The sequence below is a fragment of the Cyprinus carpio genome, chromosome B17 (assembly GCF_018340385.1).
Source record: "Cyprinus carpio isolate SPL01 chromosome B17, ASM1834038v1, whole genome shotgun sequence".
Lineage (NCBI taxonomy): Eukaryota > Metazoa > Chordata > Actinopteri > Cypriniformes > Cyprinidae > Cyprinus > Cyprinus carpio.
In genome coordinates this window covers 8,753,065-8,777,004 of record NC_056613.1, presented here as the reverse complement: position 1 = coordinate 8,777,004, position 23,940 = coordinate 8,753,065, and the positions used below count along the sequence as shown (strand labels likewise).

The window sequence follows — 23,940 nt, the reverse complement described above, 5'->3', positions numbered from 1 at the left end:
TAGAAGCGCTGTGTATTATTCATAGGTAGAATTACTTTGGTGGCACGGTCCCAGGCCAAAGGGAGCTCCATGCACTCCTGCTCTCAGCCCTGACATGAGGAATACTAACAATACCGGACATGTGCAGGGCTGCCCGAGTTTACCACTGCCCACACTTTCGCCCATTATAATAATCTATTCAAGGATTAAAGGGGTTTTATCTTGAAGCCCATGAATAATGAATGTGGAATTTCAAAATTTAATTGCCCCGAATTAAATGATTCAAGATAATGTTTCTTTTATAAATTTGTAATGGGGCTTGGGGGGCAAAGAATGAAAAAAAATACATTAAATAAAACTTTTTTTTTCTCCCTGCAAATGAAACGAAGAATGAAAGGACAATGGACGAGTGCCCTTACGTCTCCTAATGGGGATTTTAAAAAAAAGGCCCTCTTAAAGACAGATAGACAGGTCAAAGATTTGAAGAAAATCACTCCACCTTATTTGATTCAGGTGAAAAATGCACAGAACTTTAATCTTGGACTTGTCATTGTAGGCAGACACTAATGGCTCTTACCTATACAGTTGTACTGACATACTGGGAGTCAGTGCAATCCACTATGTATTTTCTTTTATGGCTAGATCACGTTAAAGATTTGAGATATAAGTGTATTAAAGCTGTTAGCTTTCCAAAGCTATAACTCTACAGTATATACAGAAGCAGCAAGAACAAGGGAGAGGCTTCCATACACTCATCATCTTTCAACATCATAAACTATTCTGAACAGTATATTGAACAGTGCTGTTTAGTTGGGCAGAACACTTGAACTGAAATGTCATTTCCATTTCTGTATTCCATTGCCATGTACACAACTTCAAAAGGATAACAAAACACTGGGGGCATATTCGGATATTTTGATTAATTTCTCATCACTTAATACAAGTCATTACTGATGGATCATGTGACTGGGTAGAGGAACAGCTCTAGAATTTAATAATGATTTCACCCAAAAATTTTAATTATTTACTTACCCTCATATTATACCCTATATATTATGTTACTTCTTTTTAAATATATTATATTATTATGCATCCCTTTGAAAGTTGTGCTAAAAAGCTAAATAAAAAAGAAGTCTCCCGAAGCCATATTATAGCTTTGTATGAGGAAGAGATGGAAGATTATCAGTAAATAATTGCTTAGCTTTGGGTAAATAACTGACCAAACTGTATCATATAGCTTTTAAAAGACTTTGAATACAGTGCTCAGTAAATAAATAACAATAGACATATCTGAAACAACATTAGGGTGAGTGAATAATGGCAGATTTCTAACTTCTTGGGTGAAATATTTCTTTAATTAATAGCCCCCAATGTGTTGTTATTTAAAAGCTGACAGGAACAGAGTTTTGCCTTGTGGGTGATGCACATCTACATCCTGGATCAATGTTTCTATATCTGAAATCCAACTAAATGACATTCGTTAAGGCTTTAAAAATGACCACAACAGTTGCATGACAAATGCGAGAGATCATTTTGGTGTTGCAGCGAATACTTGCATAAAAAAAATTAAGAGGTTTCCCAAAAATAAGGTTTCCCAAAGATCACATACAGTATGAGAGAAGTTAGTCCTCTGAGATCATAGTCTCGATGTCCATTAACTGAAAATGTTTCATAAGCACAGGAGGATTAAAAAATAAAAAATAAAAATATCAAAAAAAAAAAAAATATATATATATATATATATATATATATATATATATATATATATATATATATATATATATATATATATACACATACATACACACATACACATAAACATACATATATATATATATATATATATAAACAAATGAAGAGTGAATAGCTTTAACATAAAAACCTTGAATTACATTCAGAGTATGGTTACTAAAAACCAAAACCAAAACTAATGCTGACTTTGAGAATGCACTGACTGTTCTCTGAAGTGCATAAAAAATATATACTTTTTTTTTTTGGGACTGACGTCTTTCAATAACCTTACTTTTTATGCGAGTAAAGTAACTAGCATGCAGCGAGGCAGTGATGATCTCTTTACAGATCAATGTCAGAACATAAGCGTAATGATTGTCAGGCAGCACTAAACGTAAAGTACGTAACTGGCATGATCTACAGCAACGGCTGGTTAAAGAGAAGTAAATTCCCAGTCAGCATTTTAGATGACTAAACAGAAACATCCTTGGCAACGTTACCATGTTAAAGTCTCATATATATTTTTCTTTCATTTAGTGAAGTCCGAGAAAGCCTTCATCTAGATGGGAGTCCATATGATTGGTTACTTCCTCACCTTGTTACCACCTTTTACTGGCAGAACGTGCAAAGCTACTACAAAAGAAACCAAATGTGGCACTGATAAAAACTCCAACAAAACTAAGTAAAAACAAACAACAGGCTTCTTATAGCTTGAGCTAGCTCATACTTAAGCTGCATTTAATAAACAAAACAAACAAAAAAAAAACATTTTAACTGAAATCCACTGCTTTAGTTTAGAAAGCTTTTGCTCCTATTTGTGAGTCTCTTAAACGAAAATAAATAAATAGCAGGAACTAAGATTGCCACTGTGCGCTGGTTATGACTATTTGCCGCCATCTTTTGGTTCACCTTCATTTCGTTTGGTACTCGGGTCGTGCTTCTCAACCTTACTCTCTTTCACCACCGCATCACCTCCTGGAGGATCCTCTTGAGTACCATTGAGATCTTTACACTGGCCATTAAGAACGGGCGTTATGGAGGAGTCCAGGCAGGCAGCGTCCGGCTTGATTTGAGCCAGGTTCATCTCCTCCTGAACACACTCGTCTTCTTCTTCCAGTTTACGCAGGATTATGGGAAGTTTAGCATCTGCGTTCTCCAAAAGGGCGATGTCGCTTTCTTCGTACAGTGGCAGAGGGGCCCCTTCGTCCAGCTGCTTCTGGAAGTGCAGGCGCTTGGCCCGACCGCTTGACACTGCGCGCTCGAGAATCTCTTTTTCCGCCAGCCGTAGCTTTATAGCAGTGCGGGAGTGCAGGGACAGGTCAGGCTTCTCCAGCATGGAGCGGTCCTCCTGAATATAACAACAACAGAGATCTTAAACTAATAACGATTGGTTAACATGATCATTATTGTTAACCAATCGGAAACAAAATGGCTTGATTACAAAATCAAGTTTATGCCAAAACTTTCTGCAGTTACTGCTTTTTAGAATGAAACAGAATGAATTAAACTGTGTCAGAACAAATTTATCTTGCTAATGTCAGATAACTTCGATAGAAAGGTATGTAATGAATTAGGCTGGATAGCTGTCAGCTGTTAAATTTAAGTACACAATTATATTATACAAATTTAGGTCAACCAATTACCAAGCAATGCTTCATTTTGTTCAGTCTGTGGTGTAAAAAGGTTGCATTACCAATAAAAGAAAAACACTTAAGCAAAACATGGTCAGTTCAAAGTGTCTGAATAATTTTTGGGCCCAAATTTTACTGGTAGTACACTGTATGAAAAATTATTGGTTTTAATATGTCACAGTTTCCTTTATTTTGCTATCCTCACTTACATAAATGTACTAAAGTGTCCTGCACCCACTAGTTAAAAAAAAAAAAAAAAAAAAAAAAATTTCCTAAATTATATCTGGTGTCTGAATAATTTCTGGTTTGACTATGTACAGAACTTTAAAGCATATTTGGTATTCACAGAAAAAAAAGCAGGACTATTTTGTTAGGGTTATGGTGTGGGTTATGGTAAAGTTACAAAATGTTTAACTATATGTAAAAAAAAAATAATAATAAAAAAAATAGAAGTCTATGCAATGTCCTCATTTAGATAAGTTAATATGTGTATGTACGTTTGTACATATGTATTAGAAATTTTTTTTTTAGATATGTTATTCAGTAAGGACTATTCAAAGGTAAATACATTTATGTAAAACCCCTCAAAATATTAAGCAGCACAGCTGCTTTTAAAATTGATAAGAAGTATTGCTTGAGCAGCAAATAGAAGAACGTTACTACCATTGTTCCCTATGCAACTAAACTTTTTAAACTATTTAAAGATGTTTTAAAAATTTTTTTGGGAGGTTCAAAGATTGTTTGCCATTCTTCCAGCACCTCTGCGGTCGTCTTGTAGGTTTTGAGAAGCAGCGCAGCCCGTGTTTCCAGGAACGTCCACAGCTTGATTTCGTTCTCCCAGCTGACAGGGAATTCAGTGTTGCCCAGGGTGAAGATCTTGTTGATGGCGTGATCGCCCACCAGGTAGTCCCTGAGTTCCTCTGCAATCAGAAATGCACACCTCTCTGGTTAAGGGAGTAATCTGCCGTGCTAGTGAGCCGGCAGGTCAGATCTGCGGCGATTATGTAAGGTATGATTACACGGCTGCTAACGAGATGAAAGGGCTTGCCGAACGAGTGCTTTGCTCATGCACACCGCTGAATCCTGTCACACTAGTAAAATAGAAGCCCCCAGCACAGGGGCTTCGCTTCGTTTAAAAATTAACATAAAAATTCTGAATAATGTATCAGCTTAGACTTAAGAGGTCTTGCCAGAGGACATGGCCTTGCTTTATGGGATTTATGACAAAAACTTCTCCTACATAGATGCTTATTAATATTTCACTGACTCTGGATCAGTCCTTCCACACATCTGCTGCACTGTCTTGACCAATTAGACACCTGAGGGACACTTGTTTAGGCTTTGTTGTCCTAACTAGTTTAATGTAAGAATGTGATATGAAATACGGCATCTCATTTCCTGTTTTATGGCCCACAGGTGTACCTCAGTGCCAGACGTCAAGGTATCGGGACAAACAAAGATTCTTACCTTCAGTCATGCAGAAGACACGCAGGAAGGCCAGGAGCTGAGCCGTTATGGGCGGCTCACTGCAGTGCAGGGCAAAGACACTGGACCTGAGGTGCAGAAGAACCAGAGAGGGTTCAAAACAGGGTGTTACTTCAACTGACTTCCCCCCCACTTCTCTCAAATTAAACCCCAATTAACTCCAGTGGAACGGGCAGGTGCTAATGGAAGCCTCCTGCCTGCACGAGACCACAGCTCTGCTCCCCGTCGCATGACAACTGATTGATCTGAAGCGATGAGAGGCCACTGAACTTGATGCATTTTTAAAAATACGCTCAATCATTTATAATTTACCGTTTAATTACTGGAGCATATCTATGGCCTCTTCCTGTCTGACTTACAGTGGGATGAAAAGGAGCATCTCGGCTATGACCTGAATCAAAAGGTAATTTCATATGGGCCTGTGTGGATTTTGTTTTGGAGACTTAAAGAATATTGATCGGTGTGACAGAAAATTCACTGATAGTATTATGCCACAATAGAAGAGGTTTTACAGCACTGTAATTCTGTTACAACTGGATGATGATTCCTGCAGCAGTGTGACTCTACTGGGGGGATTGAAAGGGATGTTAACTTGAGAAAACCTTACACCTTAAAGATAACAGCTACAGAAAAAAAAGAAGAAGAAGAAAAAAAAAAAGTGTATGGGGAAAAAAATTACATGTAAACTCCCCTCCAGAATTACTGCCACCCTCTAAAAAAATACACCTAAATAATACAAAATAAATAAAATCGATGTCATCTATCAATTAATAATATATATATATTTTTTTTAATCATATAGCAGTTCTCCAAATAAAGTTATTAGCCAATTTTTGTCTTTAAGTGGCTATTCAAACTTCCTATTCACTTGGTTATAATCACATTATGACACTTTTCATGGCTTATCTAAAGCAAATAATTCTTAAAGGCACTGTAGCTCAAGTAGTGCTATGAAGAGCGGCTCATTGTCAGAATTATTATCAGCAAAAAATAAACTAAAACAATAAGAGTCTGAGGTACAATTATGAGGTCTAATGGGTTTTTTATGGAATTAAAACTAGACTGAACAATACAGAAATAATGAAAAGAAAAAAGAAAAACAAAACATCTGATCGCGACGAACATCATGTGGTTTGTCATTCCTATACAGGATACTCACGCAGGAATCCCAGCACGAGCCAGAACCTCGGCCTTCATGGCATACAAACGTTCGCTCTTGCTCACACCCAGCTTAATCTTCACGCGGTCATGTGCGTTGCCCTCAAAGAAGAAACCATTGTGGATCACAAACTCTGCATTGGATCTCGTACCATAGAATATGTAAATCTGAGGGGAGAGAAACCGGAAAACCTTTGACATAACACATTACAACAACACATTACTACAGTAACGTACTACCCTTCATTTCATGGACTCATGGATGCCCAGGTCTATGGGAACGGATGTGATATTAACCAGTGGCAATTTAGCCCTGAAAACGTCCTTCCCATACTACCGCTCACATCTTCCGCTAAACAGTACATCCGCAACATTTACAGATAGCGCTGTGCAAAGAGAGTGTGAAAGAGAGAGATAAAACAGTGCTGGAGAGAAAGAGAGGGGGCGAGAAAAGCACAGTTCAATTCTGTTCTCTGCCTCTCCACATTGAGTTCCGGCCCAGTGCGAAATCAGCAGCAGGAATCAGGGATCAAACGGCTCTGTATGGAGTGACGCTCCAGAAACGTCCCCTCCTACTCCCCCAACGCTTGTCCGAGTCCCACACACCAGCCCCCGCACTCGCTTTCTTCTTCCACTGGCTGTCTCTGCGAATCTTATCAAATAATTCACATTCTGGAGTGGGGGGGGTGGGGGGGTGTATACCTGGCCTGTCACTGTGTGCCCCGCATATCCGCTCTCCCCATGGCTGGATCTGAATGCCTCCGCTCTCTTATATTACCCCCGGGCCTCCATAATGGCCGCTGGCTGATAAATGCATCACGGAAGCACAAGCATACAGCAATAGCACCGAGGTGAAAGTGCACGAATAGAAATTGAAAATGTACAGTGCATTAGTTGGACAGAGCATGGCACGAAATCCACACGCTGATTATGTCAATCACATGGGTAGACGTGATATTGTCGGAGATATTCTGCTACCCTAATTGTGATCTTAAGATGGTTGAGCTGCTGTGATAGTGTTGTAAGTCTCACCTGTTCACCCTCTTTGTAGTCTTTGAGAGCCACACATTCGCATCGGTCATCCTCTAGATTGTAGCCAGTTGTAATCTAGAACAGAACAGGTTTTGTGAATATCTGAGTAACTTATATACACCTGAGGTCGATATTTTAAAAGATGAGTGACTGGAAACATTTTGGACACCTTAGCACTGTCCATTTGTTATCAGACCATCAGCCCATAAATGGTCAACACAAACTTTTTTGCTACTTTTAACATAAAATGTAAATATAATTAGCACATTAAAATGGTAATTATAAACATTTAGGGATTACAACTGCAAGGCCAGTTTATGAAATATTTCTTCTGTGGGTAAGAAAAAAATCAATAAAACAAAACAACAGGGCAAATCCAACAAATAAACGCCACTTATTAAAAGTTATAGAGTCAACCTATTAAATTAACGCACCCTAACAAATACAATCCTTCACTATTAAATCTCTTAAAATCTTCAGAAATCAACTAAATCAAATAAACTAAGTAAATTGTCCGAAAAACACTGCTGCAACACATACATTGTGTTTTTTTATTAAACCTTAACCATGGGATTACCAGAAAAGCCATTTCATTACACATTTTAATGACCGTGATTTTCAATGCACATGATAATTGGAAACAAAACTTCATTTTAGGATATAAGTGCATTACAGAATCATATGAACAGAGGCGATATATTGCTCTGTGGCAAGAGCTACAAAGCGCAATCAAAGATAAATTATCCAAATAAATATAAAAGATCCCTTGGGATGATGGCATAATCTACCGAAAAATCACATTAGATGCTCTTGCATTCCTTAAAAGTAAATGTTTTTTTTTTTTTTTTTTTTCTGTACTTCAAGACTGCAGTACAAGTGAAAGCACTGTAAACATCCCAGTTGTCATGCAGGAATTTATAGAAAAAAATGGTTACAAACTCAATTGGTTGCAAAAGCTTTCTGCGACTCATAATGATTTTTGATGGTGAGCTCTGTGTTCATTTTGAAGCAGCGCTGCAAACTCACCAGGCCATTGGTATGGTTGCACATGTCCCAGAGAGGGATCAGGGCCAGTGTGACCCGACTTCCGTCTGCTGTAGGAATCTGGTTCTGACGGGGTCCATCACAGAGGACACTGCCCACCTGATATACAAATGCCATTGCTTAATACAGATTCAAAACTGGTTCAATATTAAATATAGTTTAATGTACACCCAAAACAAAATTCCCTTCCCAGTCCACCAAAAAAAAGAACATGTATAGATGTATGTATAAATTTGATGTTCATTTTTTCATGCAAAAGGGTTATCCAATCAAAACATGGGTCATTTGCATATTAGAATTCTTAAATGTATATGAGTAAAAAATATCCTGTTTCATTCTTAAAGCCAAAGCAAGGGTGGAAAATGATCTTACTACATTACAAGTAAACTTCGGAAAAAATATTTTTTAAAAAGTACAGAATATAGCTGCTTTAATAGTCTGCATATTAGGCAATAAAATGACCTTATATCTGATTGGTCCTGAAGAAGAAAAAAAAAAGGTCTTATCTAGTCTAAATAATCTGGGCATAATTTATTAAAAGACACTTCATGAAGTCCACCGAAGACAACATTAGCTGTGACAAGACGCTATTCCATTCTCTTCACACATTACCCAACGGGAGCACAGACTTGCATCATATTCAACAATCTAAAGATGAAAGGGGACCAATGATAAATTATTCCTTCACAGATAATTTGGTGCTAATGAAAGAACAATGAGAACAAACGCCTCATTTTTAAAGGCCATCGCGTATAGCCTACAACCAACCTACGGCTCGTCTTCCTGCTCTTTTCTTTTTTTGAACCTCAGCAGGGAAGAGAACTTCCACTTTTTTTAACATGGTAGGACATTTCAACCAACCTGTAGTCGTCAAAGGTAAAAGCATCCTTCAAGGGCAGTTTGCTGGCGTTCGGATGAGTCTGGGAATTGAAGATGAAGAACACAGAGAGTGGAGGGAAAGAAAAAGGAGAAAAGAGAGAATAAAGGACAAGACAGAAGGAGATATGGAGGTAGACGGCGAAAGGAGGAAAGAAAGAGAGAGCAAGAAAAAAAAAAAACACAAATCAGTCAGTGGAATTTCATTATGTGGCTGCCTAACAGATCCTAACAAGAGTGTAGCCAGGCAGAGAGCGTCCAGTGGTGCTATGCAAGGATCATGGTGGCATTAGCCCCCATACATCACTGTCAACTTAATTTGTTGTGCCCAGCAGCCGTCATAAATCTGCTTCATCAATTTGTGTGACAGAGAGCCACTGGTGCCACAGAAATCTACATTTAAAGCCACAGACTCGCTCCCTCCAAGGGCTCATTTGCAGCGGGTGTCATGGAGAGGAAAAAAAAAAAGCTACAATCCCGTAGAAAGAAAAAAAAAGTAGGGAGCAAAGAATGCCAGGGTCTAATTCAGCCGGCCCGTAGCACTCTCCTGAACATGCAAAATGAGCCATAAAAATAGACGTAGGTATGAAGCTGAGAGTGAAGGATATTCTTCTTTTTTTTCCCCCACAGGTGCTCTCACGGCTGTGTGTGTGGGTTTGTCCTGTGAAATGAAGCACCGTACTCCACAATGAGGTACCGTGCAAACCGTAATGGTGCTTATATGTATATAGCACAATACATCAAAAAGCTTGTGCTTGAATATCATAATCACGACTCAGGTGATCAGTCCATCACACAGAATGAGTGATAAAATTGCCCAAACAGATACTGGAACCAAAACAACATAAAAGAAAAAGTGAACTCGGCAGACTTCAAATGACAAATCACTTACAGATCTGAATACAAAATTAACTTCCTTAATAAAAGATAAAAAACCCATCTCTGCGACATGAGGGTTTTCAACTGTAGGATGCTGTTTTTTTAAAGATTAACATTGCTAAACCATTGCAGTGAATGTTAAATCAACATCCAGCAAATGTTTGAAAATGTAATACTCAAACGACAAACAGCTGACCATGGCTTGATGAAAAGCTGATAATTAAATGACTTAAAAAAATAATAATGTTTTTTTAAACAAATAACACTTTCCACACAAAATGAAATATTTTATTAGTTTATATATATAAAATATTTTGTTAAATTATTAAAATATTAACATTCAAGATTCAAGATTTTTATTTGTCACATACATGGTTATATGGAGAGCATATGACCAGAAGTGAAAGGGTAAGAAAATAAAATCCTCAGAGTAAATATTTTAGGTCAACGAAGGTTAAAGGTCAAAGAGGTTATCCCTGCAGTAGTCAATCAAGACTCATTAAGCTTAAACAGTACAAAAAAATAAAATAAAAAATCAGTGAATAGTAATATAAATTATAATGTTTGTCATTATTGCATGACATCAGAAGAACTTCTTTTATGGTGCTTTTTAAATTCATGCTACAAGCTTTTGTTGTATGGAAAGAAGCAGAATGAACACTGCAAAAGCATCTTTTGTGTTCCATGGGAAAAAAAAAATCATACAGGTTTGGAATATGACAACAAGGTAAGTAAATGGATGTTGTTTTTTTTTTTTTGAAGGATCCTTTCAAAGACCAATGCAATGGTTTCCAGGGTAATGCGCTCCTTCACAGATGTCTCCGAGACGTATGTGTGCTTACTGGAAAGGGGGCGCAAACTCCTTCTGTCAACCAAGTTGCACCATTAGGCTCACAAACTGATGAATAGGAGCATGAAATGCAGCGCTCAGAAAGGCGAGCGGCTAAACTTTACCTTCCACATCTCTCTCCCCATTAATCAACTTCCCTGACACTAATTGAAGCCCTGTATTCCCTCTCTATGCTCTCGAAAAACCCACACACACGGGGTGAAGACGGTGATACCATGTGGCCACATCATATCTTTACCTGTGACTCAGTGTGTCGGCAGAGTACAGTCCAGTTTTGATATTGCTGTAGCCCTACAGCAGAGCATAGGAACTTGTACTTCAGCTGTCCCCACTGTAAGCAACCAGGCAAGGTCTAACACGCTCAGGTCAATGAAGGTCTACAGGTCAGCTATGAATTCATAAAGCACGATATAATAACAGAGCAAAGTCTTTGTCCACTTCCTTTCATTTTAACCCCAATTCTGGCAACAGGCTGACTTTGGTAGCAGCGCTCATGTAGGATGATGGACAACCATTAAAAGATAAGCATTGGGTAAAGCCATCGAGTAAGAATTCAGTGGACTTGGTTTGAGCCTCACGCTGCAGATGAAAGGGAAGTGGTTCATGTAAGGATGGAGGGGGGGAGGGGGGAGTATTACAAGTTTTGACGGAAGTAATAGGGCAACTCTCCAGAGAGTCTCAAACGGTTCTCCAACTTCCTGTAGGAAGATGTGCTGAGGCCAGCTACACAAAGAGGAAAAAAACATCGTTGAGCATCGGTAACCATTATAGGCCACCTGAAAAGGGTTAAAGTGCCATTAATGATATTTTCAGCCCTCTGAGAGCTGAATACTCGCATGCCCGAGTACCTTAATATATTCAATTAAGGCAATAATTAGTTGAACAGAGTGATAAACCTCAGGGGGAAGGGCAAACCTGGCTGCAGAAAGGCCATGAAGAGGTCTGCCCGGATCCCTCAGAGCACTGTCGGTTAGGATAAGGCCTCTAGTCTGGAAAAATGTAGGATGTGTGCACATAAAGGGTAGTTTGAGAGGAAACGGAGGGAGTTTTAGACGGCGCGTTTGATGAGGTGTAGTTTTTGGAGATAAAGGGCAGCTGCACCGCTGCAGGTTCAGCTTGTGATGCATTAGCATCACCAGAGAGAGGTAATTCATCATGTGCCACAATGGCAACCACCGCGGCTCAGAGAGAGACGAGGGGGGAACGGCCCTGTAAAATCAATTAGAGAAAACAAAAGCTCCCACCACGAGCGCCTGCTCTCCTTAACGAGGACGGCGGGAAACGCGGCTAATTGGCCGGTGGCCTCCAGGAGGTCTTTCTGGAGCCGAGATCCCCAAGCACCCCATCCGCCGCACTGGCCGACATTAGAAGAGCTCGTCATCCGTGCACATGCTGAGGTTCAAACGGGATTGATTTTAATCCTTACTTCCGTTACGTCGCCTGTTTCAACATTCGACTTTGTGCATAAAAATGATGAAACGAACGTCGTCGTTCGACGTTGCAAACTCTCCCTCATTTTCAGAGCTGCATCAGGAAGGTCAGACAGATATCTTCCCAGGTGCAGAGAGAGGGGGTGGGATGAGAGCATACCACTGGGACCCTGTGTTCATTTCTCATCAACAGCGGCAGATGCAGCACACCAAGGTTACTTTTGCATTCGCTGCATTCCGGGGTCACCTTATGAGGTTCACCTCCCCCACACACACGCACGCATCCAGCCCAGCGAGGAACGCACGGCTATCATTGGTCCCCCCGCGGACACGGGAGGCGCTCTGATACTCCTCGGAGGGCACCTGGCGTTGCCGTTGACACAGCATATCCCTCTTCACGCAGGCAAATATATATAAAAAGCTCCTCAATTCCTGCAGGTGAAGGGCCTTGCTTTTCTCAGTTCTTTCCCGAGGAGAGAAGCCAGGAGGAGGGGGGAGGCAGGGACCAGATAAAGCAGGCAGTGGGAGGAAGTAGAAAAGGGGGGGATGCTGGGGTTGTCAGTCATGTGTGGAAGGTACAAATCAGGGTCAATTCAATTCAAAGCCAATGCGACAAGCTAATTTTCCAGCCCGGTCATCTGCGGCCGCCTCAGAAGAGAGGCTGACATTGACAGTAGTCATTACAGTGACACTGGCTCCCAACCTGAAGAGCGAGAGGAGAGGAGCGGACAGGACACTCACCGAAGGGCCAGCAAGACAACCCTCCCCCTCAACAGAACCTCTCTAGAAAAAATACAGAGGTTTAGATAAGCCAAAAAAAAAAAGTTACATGTTCAATTTCACTCTGAACTCCTACTCGAATGCACTCAGACTGAATCTTTGTTCATTAAAAAGTGCGACCAGTGTGGAATTCATTACACCAATAGGTCATGAGGTCCTCCAGCTTGATTTTAGCAATACAAACTTTAACCAAGTTCGTTTCATAGGAAGTAGTGTTTCATTTAGACCAGTATATTTAGATGCTTAACTCACTTCTGCCACCTAATGGACAATAAAAAGTTCAAGGCATATGCAAATTGATTTATTTTTTGATGACTGATGCCAACGGCTTAAAGGTAGCAGATGCATATATCCCAGTTTATTGTGTTTCCTGTTATTGGTCTCATTCGCTGTATAGAAAACGGTATAAATACACTTGATTAAAGTTATTAACAGAGTACGAGAAACAATAATACTGCTCCTAATTACACTCCAACCCCCTTTTTATAAACTAGAAAACATTTAATAAAGAAAATGTCAGCAGATTTGCAGACAAATGACAAATACATTAACTCTTTTGCATGAATATTTGATGCCTTATCTTGACAGTAATGTGAAATATTAGGTTTCTGTTCCCTAATTGACAGTCATCGAATGAAAGAAACAAAATGTACCGGCAGAGATTTTGAATGAAAATTGGGTAGAACTGGGAGAGGCATATTATTGCTTCCTTAATAGCCAAGAGGAGGTCCAGAGAAACGGGATAAAATTTATTGGACAGATTACAGTCCCATTGAAATGAACTGCCATCTCAATGTGTGATTTAATAATCATAAATCTGCATATTCAAGATTTTCAACACAACACTGAAATAAAATTTTATGGTCATATAATGCACTTTTTGTAACCAAAATGGAAAGAACGTGTTTTAAAACTTAAGAGGTAAGGCTACCACTGAATATTAAGCACAGATATTTCACTGGACTTATTTAAGAACAAAACTCAACATTTCTGTTTACCGTTTAGTTTGAATTGTGGAAACAAGTAAATGTCTTTACTTTTGAAGTGACAAGAAGATATTCTAGTCTAAAAATATATTTCAATTGTTCCTTATTAAAACAGAGCAAAAGCTATCATACCATTTGGCATATCACAGTCTTTTCTAACATCGAAATCTAACAATTTTGCACATGCATGCAAACTAATTCATGCTCATTTATGTTTTGCTTTGAAACTACATTAAGGGGTAAACATCTCCCCTACTGGCCAAAGATTGCCACTGTGGCTCCTGTCTCTGAGCCATGTCAATGGCAGCTTATCAGGGGCCCTGAAATTGGGTGCAAGAGGGCATTATAAAGCTCCTTTTACCCATCTCCAATGTGCCTTCAACGGCAGGGATCCTTTTAAAACTGGGATTCCTCACCTCAGCAGACCGCAGTGTAAAGGACAGCTATTCATGTTGGCTAGAGAGTCTGAATAAGTTGTGGGCGCTGATTGCTTAAAGAGCCCTTGCACTCAAACGGCTGGCAGTCCATGTATGAGAGACAGATAGGGCTATCAGTTACTGCACTGGCGCACTCATCAAAACTGCCATACATATTGAGCACAACTCTATGAGTCACTGCAAGATAGTTTTTGTACATATACGCCAACAATTAAGAGAGAATCTATGTGACCTTACATGGATGACTTTGTAGAAGTAGGCATACTGCCGTGCTGTGTTTTTGTATTGACTGAGTACGTCCTGTATGGCTTGTGTGGCCAGCAGGTGCGCGCACTTCCTCCTCTTCAAAGTAACAGGGGTGTTCATAATCAGCAGGCAGGGTCTTGATGTAGGGGCAGCCAGGTGAAGCTGGGATTGGCCAGTTCACACCGCAAGTGTAGAGCCAGAGTCACATTGCCCATGGCCTGCAGGATCCGGTCCTGACTGTACAGCGCCCTGTGAATAAAAGGTGAGTAGTTTAGGAGTCATCTGCAAACGTTTTCTAGACACAACTATAGGTTCTTTTCACTTTTGCTATCACACTAGGTTTTTATTTGGACCTGTGTAATTGAGCTGAAAGCTTCATATGTTTTGAAAGCCTAAGACTGCAACCAGGAACCCCACTCATGGAGAATTAAAGGAGTTCGTATCAGGTCATGTAAAACAGTTGTGGTAACATTATTAAAATGTACCATTGTGCAGACAGTTCAGACACCTCATCTGGGTTCCAACCAGTGTTGTTATTGTAACTAAAATATCAAAATCATTTTTCAGTAATTGAAATAAAGTTAAAAACAAAAAATGAAAAAAAATTTAAGGTCTAATACATTTTCTGTGGTAATCAACAGCATGTCACAGATGCCCTGTCGACAGAGCTCAAAGTGTATTTAACATTCCTGGAACAATAAAGTAACGTTTATATAAATGTGGTCTACATTTTCTCTGTGGGGAGAGATGTGACATGCCATGTTTTCAGAGTTTGAGGGTCAAAGATTGACATTGCTAACAACTATACAAAACCTCACCAAGGACAGAGTTCTTGGCAGATTCTACAGTCATCAGCATTTTTTCGAGGGATCCACAGGAACAGCTCCTCTGCCTGAAATGGAAGAAGAAAATGTTACATACAAATTTGTAGTTTAATTACAGGGCTAGTCCTGTCATGTGACATTCAACTTCCTTTTTTTTTTTTTTAAATAGCCTCTTTGTTAAATGCATTTTATAACTACGCAATTAGCCCAAAAAGCAACTGAAAAACGTCCATGAGGCATGTAGCAGCCATTCAAAATCCATCTGAACACTGACTCAATCAGTCTGGAGGTGAAGTATGATGTGGCAGTGATCAATAACCGCTATATATTCCCTTCTAAAGCCTAACAAGGACGATGATGAAAACAGCTATGACAGATACATATACACACCTATAATTACCACTTGGTCACTGACCATCAAGAAGGAACACCACAAAATAATTTACCATTACTGTATCTACAACCAATCTATAAGATGAGTTACTGTAGGTGTAGGTGGCAGAAAAAGGCAGCTGCCAGCATGTCACACAATGGACTGAATCTCGATAATACACCAGTTTTTGATGCCAGAATAAGACCTACCAGCATGACGATCTGGTTCATATTGCAGCTTATTTTGCTAGGAAACAGCCCATTTTAGAGACAAAGGCGCTGCAGGAACATAACTCATAAAAACAATAAACCAAGATGTATCCCGATCCGAAATACTGTATACTAAAACAGTCTAAAAAGTCTAACTAAAATAGACTTTATTTCCATTTTACCAACAAACAATCCCTGGTCTTGCTGAAAAAGAAACCACCTTGAATATCTTTGGCGGCCTTCCGGCCATAAAATCCTTCATCTGCAAAGTTTGGAGATCTCAAAACCGTCACAAGGAAGCCCCGCATTTCTGCAGCCCAGGGCCCCATCAGCTCGGAAGAAAAAAGGCCTCCCTGGTTCCCTCGAATGATACTGACCACCCTTGAGGAAAGAATACAATACCCAACATAAGCTGATTTAGCTATTGTATGTATACTGAACATCAGCGTGAGAAGTTTTTCTTTCTCTGTAATGATTTCCATTATTCTACAGCACTCTGCTGTATTATGTTAGTGTAAAACACACACCGTTGACCTAAATGGTGCTACCTATTACTCTTGTGGGTATCCTGCTGCATAAAGTGCTGTCTAACATTTATTCTAAATGGATATTTAGGTGTCTCTAATGCACATCTCTGAGAACTCCCACTGAGTATTTTATTAAACTAATGTGAGGACGATCTTACTCAAGTTCATCACATCACTGTAACCGAAGATATTTTTGTATCTGCCACAGTACAATAACTTATTGTGTATGAGCATATTATAGTCATTCTATCAGATAAAGAAAGGTGTAACATGCCATCTTTTGTTCTAATTATAGTAGACTTCCTCATACTCTTATGTTTCTCTTAAATGAACCAAAAAAAGCCAGTTTTATTCACCCTCATTTTGCTCTGAAACTTTTGATAGCAAAATGACAGGCCAAAACAAATGGCCAAGCTTTTCATTTGAAAAGAATTGAAAAAAAGTGCATGAGCCATACTGACGACGGTTTATTGTTCTTTTCTGACAGGTTTTGAAAGATTTATAGGATCCATCTCTATTCACCTTGCATTGTATGGGAAAAGATCTTTAAAGACATTCTGTAAAAATTCTCATTCATCCAGAAAAAAAAAGTCATAAGCACAAGTAAATGACAGAATTAATTTACAATCTGGGTGTTCCACCCCATAACACCATTTTCCAACCTCTTTATTCTTGAAACTAGGACAGTATAATACTTTACTCCTTAAAATGGCCAATGGCTATCACAAGGCAAACCTGCTACTAAAAAGCTTTAAACTGTTAAATCATAGTAATATGAAAGCAACTTTGTACCTTTCTGTTTCTTACTGATCTTCTTCCACCAGCGCCTTCGGGATCTGAACATATTCCCTCCCACTCTTTCCCATGAGAGGGAGGCAGTGCTGCTACACTCTGAATGGGGAAGAACTATTAAAGCATTCCAATAAGTGTATTTTAAGCAATCACTTATTCTTAGATGTACCAAAACACACTGTATTGCCTAGGGGTGGAAACAGCTCAGTGCCTTTCATACTAAAGAAATAGTCCACCAAAAATACCTTAAAAATTCTGGCTGAAAAGTTTTACTTACAATTCAGGCCATCCCAGAATGTAGATGAGTTTATTTTCCTACAATCAGTTTTTGGAGAAATTTAGCAATTAATGGTTACCTGCTCACCACCGGATCCTGTGGTCGTGAATGGGTGCCCGTAAAAATAAAGGACAACAAAGTAACAACGTAATCCACATGACCCCAAATCTATCAACTTAACCTCTTGTAAAACGCAAACGCTGTGCATTTCACTTGAGGAGAAAACAATCTTATGGATAGAGGAACTTGCATTTTAGCCAGAAGCACCATTTGAAATTTTCCATTTCGTACAAACACCACAAGCTTTTTGTTGCCTTTTCAGATTACTGTGAGGTTTTTTAAATCAGCTTTTTTGGCCTTTGATTCTGACGGGCACCAGTGTCACCCACAGAGGATCCCATTCATGATCACGTGTGTTCTAAAATGTTACATTTCTCCAAATCTGCTCCATTGCTAAAAAAAAAGAACTTTTCAGAGAAATTTTCATTTTTGTGTGAACTTTGGACTGATAACCCAACGATCCCATGAAATACCACCATAACCCTTGAGCACTTAACCTCAGGTGGCACCCATTCAGATAAAAGCTTCAGATTATTAACTACTAAATAGATTTTCTTAAACTTAAAGAAAACCATTCTACTAAAGAAACCTCAATGTTCAGTAGTCCATCTGCATACGTTTTGCCATAACAAAAAATATATTATAACATCCATGGAAATGCGAGTATGGGCATAATCACAAAAGCCGTTTGTGTACCAGTGATTTGCACATGAGTTTTGCTACTCATGAGAAGTAATCACATCCAACAGTATATCAGAACAAGAATGGCAGCCATTATTTATATTATTATACTCCAACTCTGCAGAAGTTCAGAGACTTAAATCATCATCTAATTTCGGAGAAGAAACGATAGAGCTGTGGCCCCGGTCCCCGATTTCTGGCCGGTCTTCACTCGGCTATTTTACCCATCTTGCTGGTCTGGGAGCGAGGATGATGTGTAAAAATAGCCCAGTTGAAAGCAACCAAAATGAATAAAAACACAAATAAAAATGGGTTATACTTAATGACAGTAAAAATATTAAGTAAAAATAAGCTACAAATTGATCAGGTTTCGTATCTGCTTCATGCAACCTAGGAAGTATGTTACAATATAAGAGCCAATAGTATGAGAAAGTACTGACTCTATTATACTCTTATCCATATTTAGGTCCAGTGGCACTAGGTACCAGCTACTAATTATTCATAATAAAAAAATGGTTAGAAACATGTGAATGTTTCACCATCCAAATAATCTCTGAACCTAAAATTCCTGCCAAGAAAGGTTAATGGTCTCTGTAATGTATCATAAGGAAAGTGTATAATAACATAATTATAAAATAATATGTTTTCGCTTAATTTTTAAAACACTGGAAATGTGATTTAATTTTATAACTATTAAAATATATTGCATAATTTAATAATGTACATATAAATGTTTTTTCTGCAGTTAAAAATAATCATTACTCGTGTTATGTAAAATTAAGCATGATGCCCTATATCTATTAATTATTTAAATTCTTTTAACTATTTTAATTTGTAGTAATAAACGATATAAAAACTTCTAAAACATAAAAAATACATAATAGTAATCATTATAATATTGTTATGCTACTATAAAAACTCCGGAATTAAGTATTATACTATAGAAAAATTACAGGATTCATAACAAATTTTATTTATTCAACAAGCTCAAATTCCTCAGATTTTAATCACATAAGCCGCCAATTTATTTCATATAAAATGAATGTGTCCATCAAATATTGATAAAGATATAAGCTATTACTAAACAAGATGAGGACCCCTTAGTTTCGTATGGACTGAACATGCCAACTTTTTATGAACACATATATAAAAGTAAGCGATTAAGATCACCAAATTAGATTTATAAGCAACTGGCTATATTATATATTAGATAATTAAATTGTTGTAATACAAAATTTTAAAAAATTGGATTTTGAATAATTATTTAGATCAGTATTATTATATACATTATATAAAATATAAATATATGTTATATAATAATAAAAAAAATAAATAATAATGCATAAATTTAAAAAAAAAATTATAAATCATTACGTTAATTATTATATACTATATAAATTACCATAATTACACATAAATATATTTTTTATTTACATCGTCTTAAAAATATCACATTTATATATAATAAATACTATTTCGTTACTATTAATTAAAATTATACATATATAAAATAATAAATATTCTAATATAATAAATATATCTATTTTTAAATAAATAAGATATACTATAAAATAAAGAAATTCAACTGTTCATATAAAGACGTCATCCATTATTTTTTTATAATCATTATAATTTAGATAAAATTTCGATTTATTTATTAATCCAGGAATATTTAAGTTAAATTAATCATAAAAAATTATTATATTTATTTATAAATATATATTTTTTGTATATATTATATAAATATAACAAATAATAAAAAATTTATCATAATAATAATTATTTATTTTATTATATTGGTTAATTAAAGTAGATAATACATTTAAATTACTATTTTTAATTATCTTACAGACCATTTAAATCATTATAATATACATTTATAAAACTTTATAAAGATTTTCTTAGTAATAATGTCATATAAATTTTACAAAAAATAAATAAGATTTTTATACTCACTCTGCATTCGTTCCAAGATTTAATTCATCATCTTTTTGGAGACACCGCAGCTGTGGCCCCGGTCCCCCCCGATTTCTGGGTCTTCACTCGGGCTCTTTTTTCCCCATCTTGCTGGTCTGGGAAGAGAGGAGGCTGTAAATAGCAAGTTGGAAAGCAACAAAATGAATAAAAACAAAGAAATTTGGTTTAACTTAAATATTATTCAACGTCGCTAAACTGTTAACGCATCTATTGGTTCGCGTTAAGGGCAAACTCCGTCTGCAAGTGAATTCATGTCGTGTGAGAGGAGTCGATCTAAGTACGGCTCTAGATTTCATAGTTGGTTTGACCACACAAACAGAAAAGGCTTGTGTGCCTTGTGATTGGAAGTTTACTTTTGGTTCATAAAATGACTATAAAGGATAAAGTCTGTGCGACGACCCCCCGTGATTCGCGGAGGGAAACCCGTCAATCACAGCCACAACAAACGTAACGCATAGCTATAAATCTTGTAAACCATTTTACACTGTATAATGTACATGAAACTGATCAAATAACACAAACTTGTGTCAGTTAACATAAAACTAATCCGCAGTTAATACTTTAATATGACTCGCCTCTGCGTATCTTATACCCTATTTCTAATACTGTCTGCTTCTCTAACTGGACAAATTTGGGCACTGCCAATACATTGTAAACCGCTATATCTTGAAGCTTTTTTGTTGTTGTTTATGATACCATAACTCATAATTAATCAAAAATATAGAAAAAACATGGGATTGGACCATTTTACTTTATTTAAAATGCTGTTCTCAGAGACGAATACATAAGCCCCCAATTTTCACAACCATGACTGTGCCATCAAATCCCCCAAGCCACTATTTACTAACATGACAGGCCTATTGGTTTACTGAACTGCAAATTGGATTGAAACACTTAAAGTAAGCATTACTTAAGGATCCAGCAAGAACCAGCAGCACTGGCTGACAGACTTAGTAGCAAAAGCACATTCTGGCAACTACATACACGTACATTCATAATACGAGATCAGTATATAATAATGATCTAAGCCAACTGGTGCCTTAAAATAACTCGGCGTGGCCCAATGCATTCCATTCAAACCCACGCAGTAGATGATCACAACAGCCAGCTTTCACATTACACACTTTTAAACACTGGGTGGTCCAGTGATCATGAATCATCCAAATGCATCAAGAAACATACAATCCATACATTCATTCATTTTCATTCATTCATTCATATGTACATAACATTTCATAATTCTGTCTGTCTGTCTATGACCCAGGTGTCTCAAAACCTGGTCAGTTGACTACATTAACATCTCTTTAATGCATCACAGGCATCATTTGCACAACGCTCATATACAGGGATTTTAAACGTTCAACAACATTTTGGGGAGCGTACTGAACCCTTTAAGCACGCCTACGACGCCCAGATATGCTGGCCTTGGTAGGCCGTCTCACAAGATTTTGAGACACATTCAATGTGTTAATAACCAGCATGCTTGTATTTTCGCAATATTTTGCTTGAATTACACACCCTTTTATAGCGTGCATGAGCGATGCATTTGCAAGCACGCGGCTGTATTATATGATGGTTTAAACTATCATAAACACCTCGGTGCTCATCTGCAAACATTATTTTTAATCAGAACTGAACAGCAAAAACTACCTTCCAATTGGACTGCACTGATCCTCCTGTCATCCTGAATTCAATCCTCTTTCTGTCTTCGTTTCCGCTTCCGTGTTGGTAAAAACCTAACTTGAACCGTCACATAGAGGTAAAGCTACTGCGCCCAATACAATTTGTCAAAAACGCGGATTGGCCCTATTCGTGCGTGTTAAAGTATCCCACGCCTTTAACATGTACAGGAAGCGTATTGTAATTGGGTAATGTTCCACATACGCAACTGCATACGGTGTGGAGATAATTTGGTTAAAGCGAAATAATTTCACTGATTTCAATTTTCACGATTTTCACGGTCGCTAAACTGTTAAGCGCATCTATTGGTTTTCGCGTTAAGGCGGCACTCCGTCTGCAGTGAATTTTACTGTTTCGTGAGAGGAGTCGAATCCGTACGGTCAGATTTTACAAGGTTGGTTTTGACCACACAAACGAAAAGGGCTTGTGTGCTGTGGAATTGGCATTTTACTTTGTGGTTAATAAAGTGACCATCAAAAGGTAAGTCTGTGCGAACGTGAGTCGCTGAGGAAACCGTCAATCACAGCCACAACAACGTAACGCATGCTTATAAATGTGTAACCGATTTATGATGTTTATAATGTGTTTTAAAAGTGATTTTTCATGTGTTTTAATGTGATTTATAATGTGTTTAATACTAAGTTATACTTTTGACTAAATCGATAATTCGATGTTTTATGCACCCACTTTACAAAAAAGTAGATTTCTCTTTTTTACTTCATACATGTATAGTTTTATATATTACAAATGTGAGCAGTACAAAAACACCTTGTTTACGTAAATTTAGTACAGTGTTGGAAAATGGGCAACCTCGTATAAAATGAATAAGAATAAAACCAGCTCATACAATGTTTAAGTTGTTTGCCTTCTAGGTTGGGAATAACATTTCTCTGATCCTTTGCTGGGAAAAGACAAAAAACTCAAGTCGTTCAATGCGTAAACATTACTGCAGACTCCGCAGCAAACCTCCAGTAGATGGGCCGACTCTGCCCTTTTTTCTGCGTTCATTTTTCTACAATTGCAAAAAAAAAAAGGATCCTGAGACTATACAAAGAAGAAGGATTCGGTTTTATTTCAAATCTAACAAGAGGGTTATTTGCATTTTATTTAGAATTTTTATTAGCTAAAATACAAGGTCCATTTCTCAGCTACATACAGCTTATTAAAAATATATAAACGCATGCTAGTTACAGGTATTCTACAGTAATAGTAGATATTTACATTGGCCTGAATTGTATGTCCTCTAGAATACAACTTCATGTGTTCCACATTTACAGATGATGAGCTACACAGAACATTGAATTTCATGAAGGATTCAAACATCAAATCCTTATTCACAAAAGAAGCAGTGCATTTGAAAAGAAAATAGGAAAATATCAGCATTTCAGATTTTTTTTTTTTTTTGTGTGCTTTTTAAACTGACACAAATACAAAAAAAGTCAGTAGTTTGTGTATTCTAGATCTGTTTATAAAGGACACTTTTAATTGGATTTCAAATTTTTTTTAATGTATGTGTGTAGTTCAACACAAATGATTTAGGTATTGTGTTCACATGAAACACTTCACATCATAGCAAAGACAATGTTACTGTGTTGTTAACAGCACACACTGTTTTACTGACCCTAATTCATAACGTATCCTTTTCATAAAAATATGCAACTATTTTCTTTACTTATGCAAATGTTTGCTGCTCATTTTGTTCGCATAAAACATCAGACAAAAAAAAAAAAACATAACACCGCCAAAAGCCACCTGCTGCATCCAGTGGTTGTGAAAAAAAAATAACATCCATACGAATGTAATTTCAGTCTAGCACTGTAAAAGTGCTCTCATAAATATACAATTTCAATGAAATATCCACATAACTTTAATACAAAAATAACTCTCGATCGGCAGAGGGATTTCGGCAATGCTCAAAATAGCTTTGATTTAAACAAACAATACAAAATTATGGCTTATCGGGTCACTGTTTTTTTAAAAAGAGCATTTTGTGGAA

General features: G+C 37.5%; 1 protein-coding gene and 1 pseudogene across 3 annotated transcripts in view; both read right to left on the bottom strand.

Moving 5' to 3' along the window:
- The window catches only part of LOC109108078 (B-cell lymphoma/leukemia 11B-like), a 392,484-nt gene that overhangs the window by 67,541 nt on the left and 301,003 nt on the right, over positions 1-23,940 (bottom strand). The window lies entirely within an intron of this gene.
- Positions 1,820-21,947, bottom strand: LOC122134654 (annotated as a pseudogene).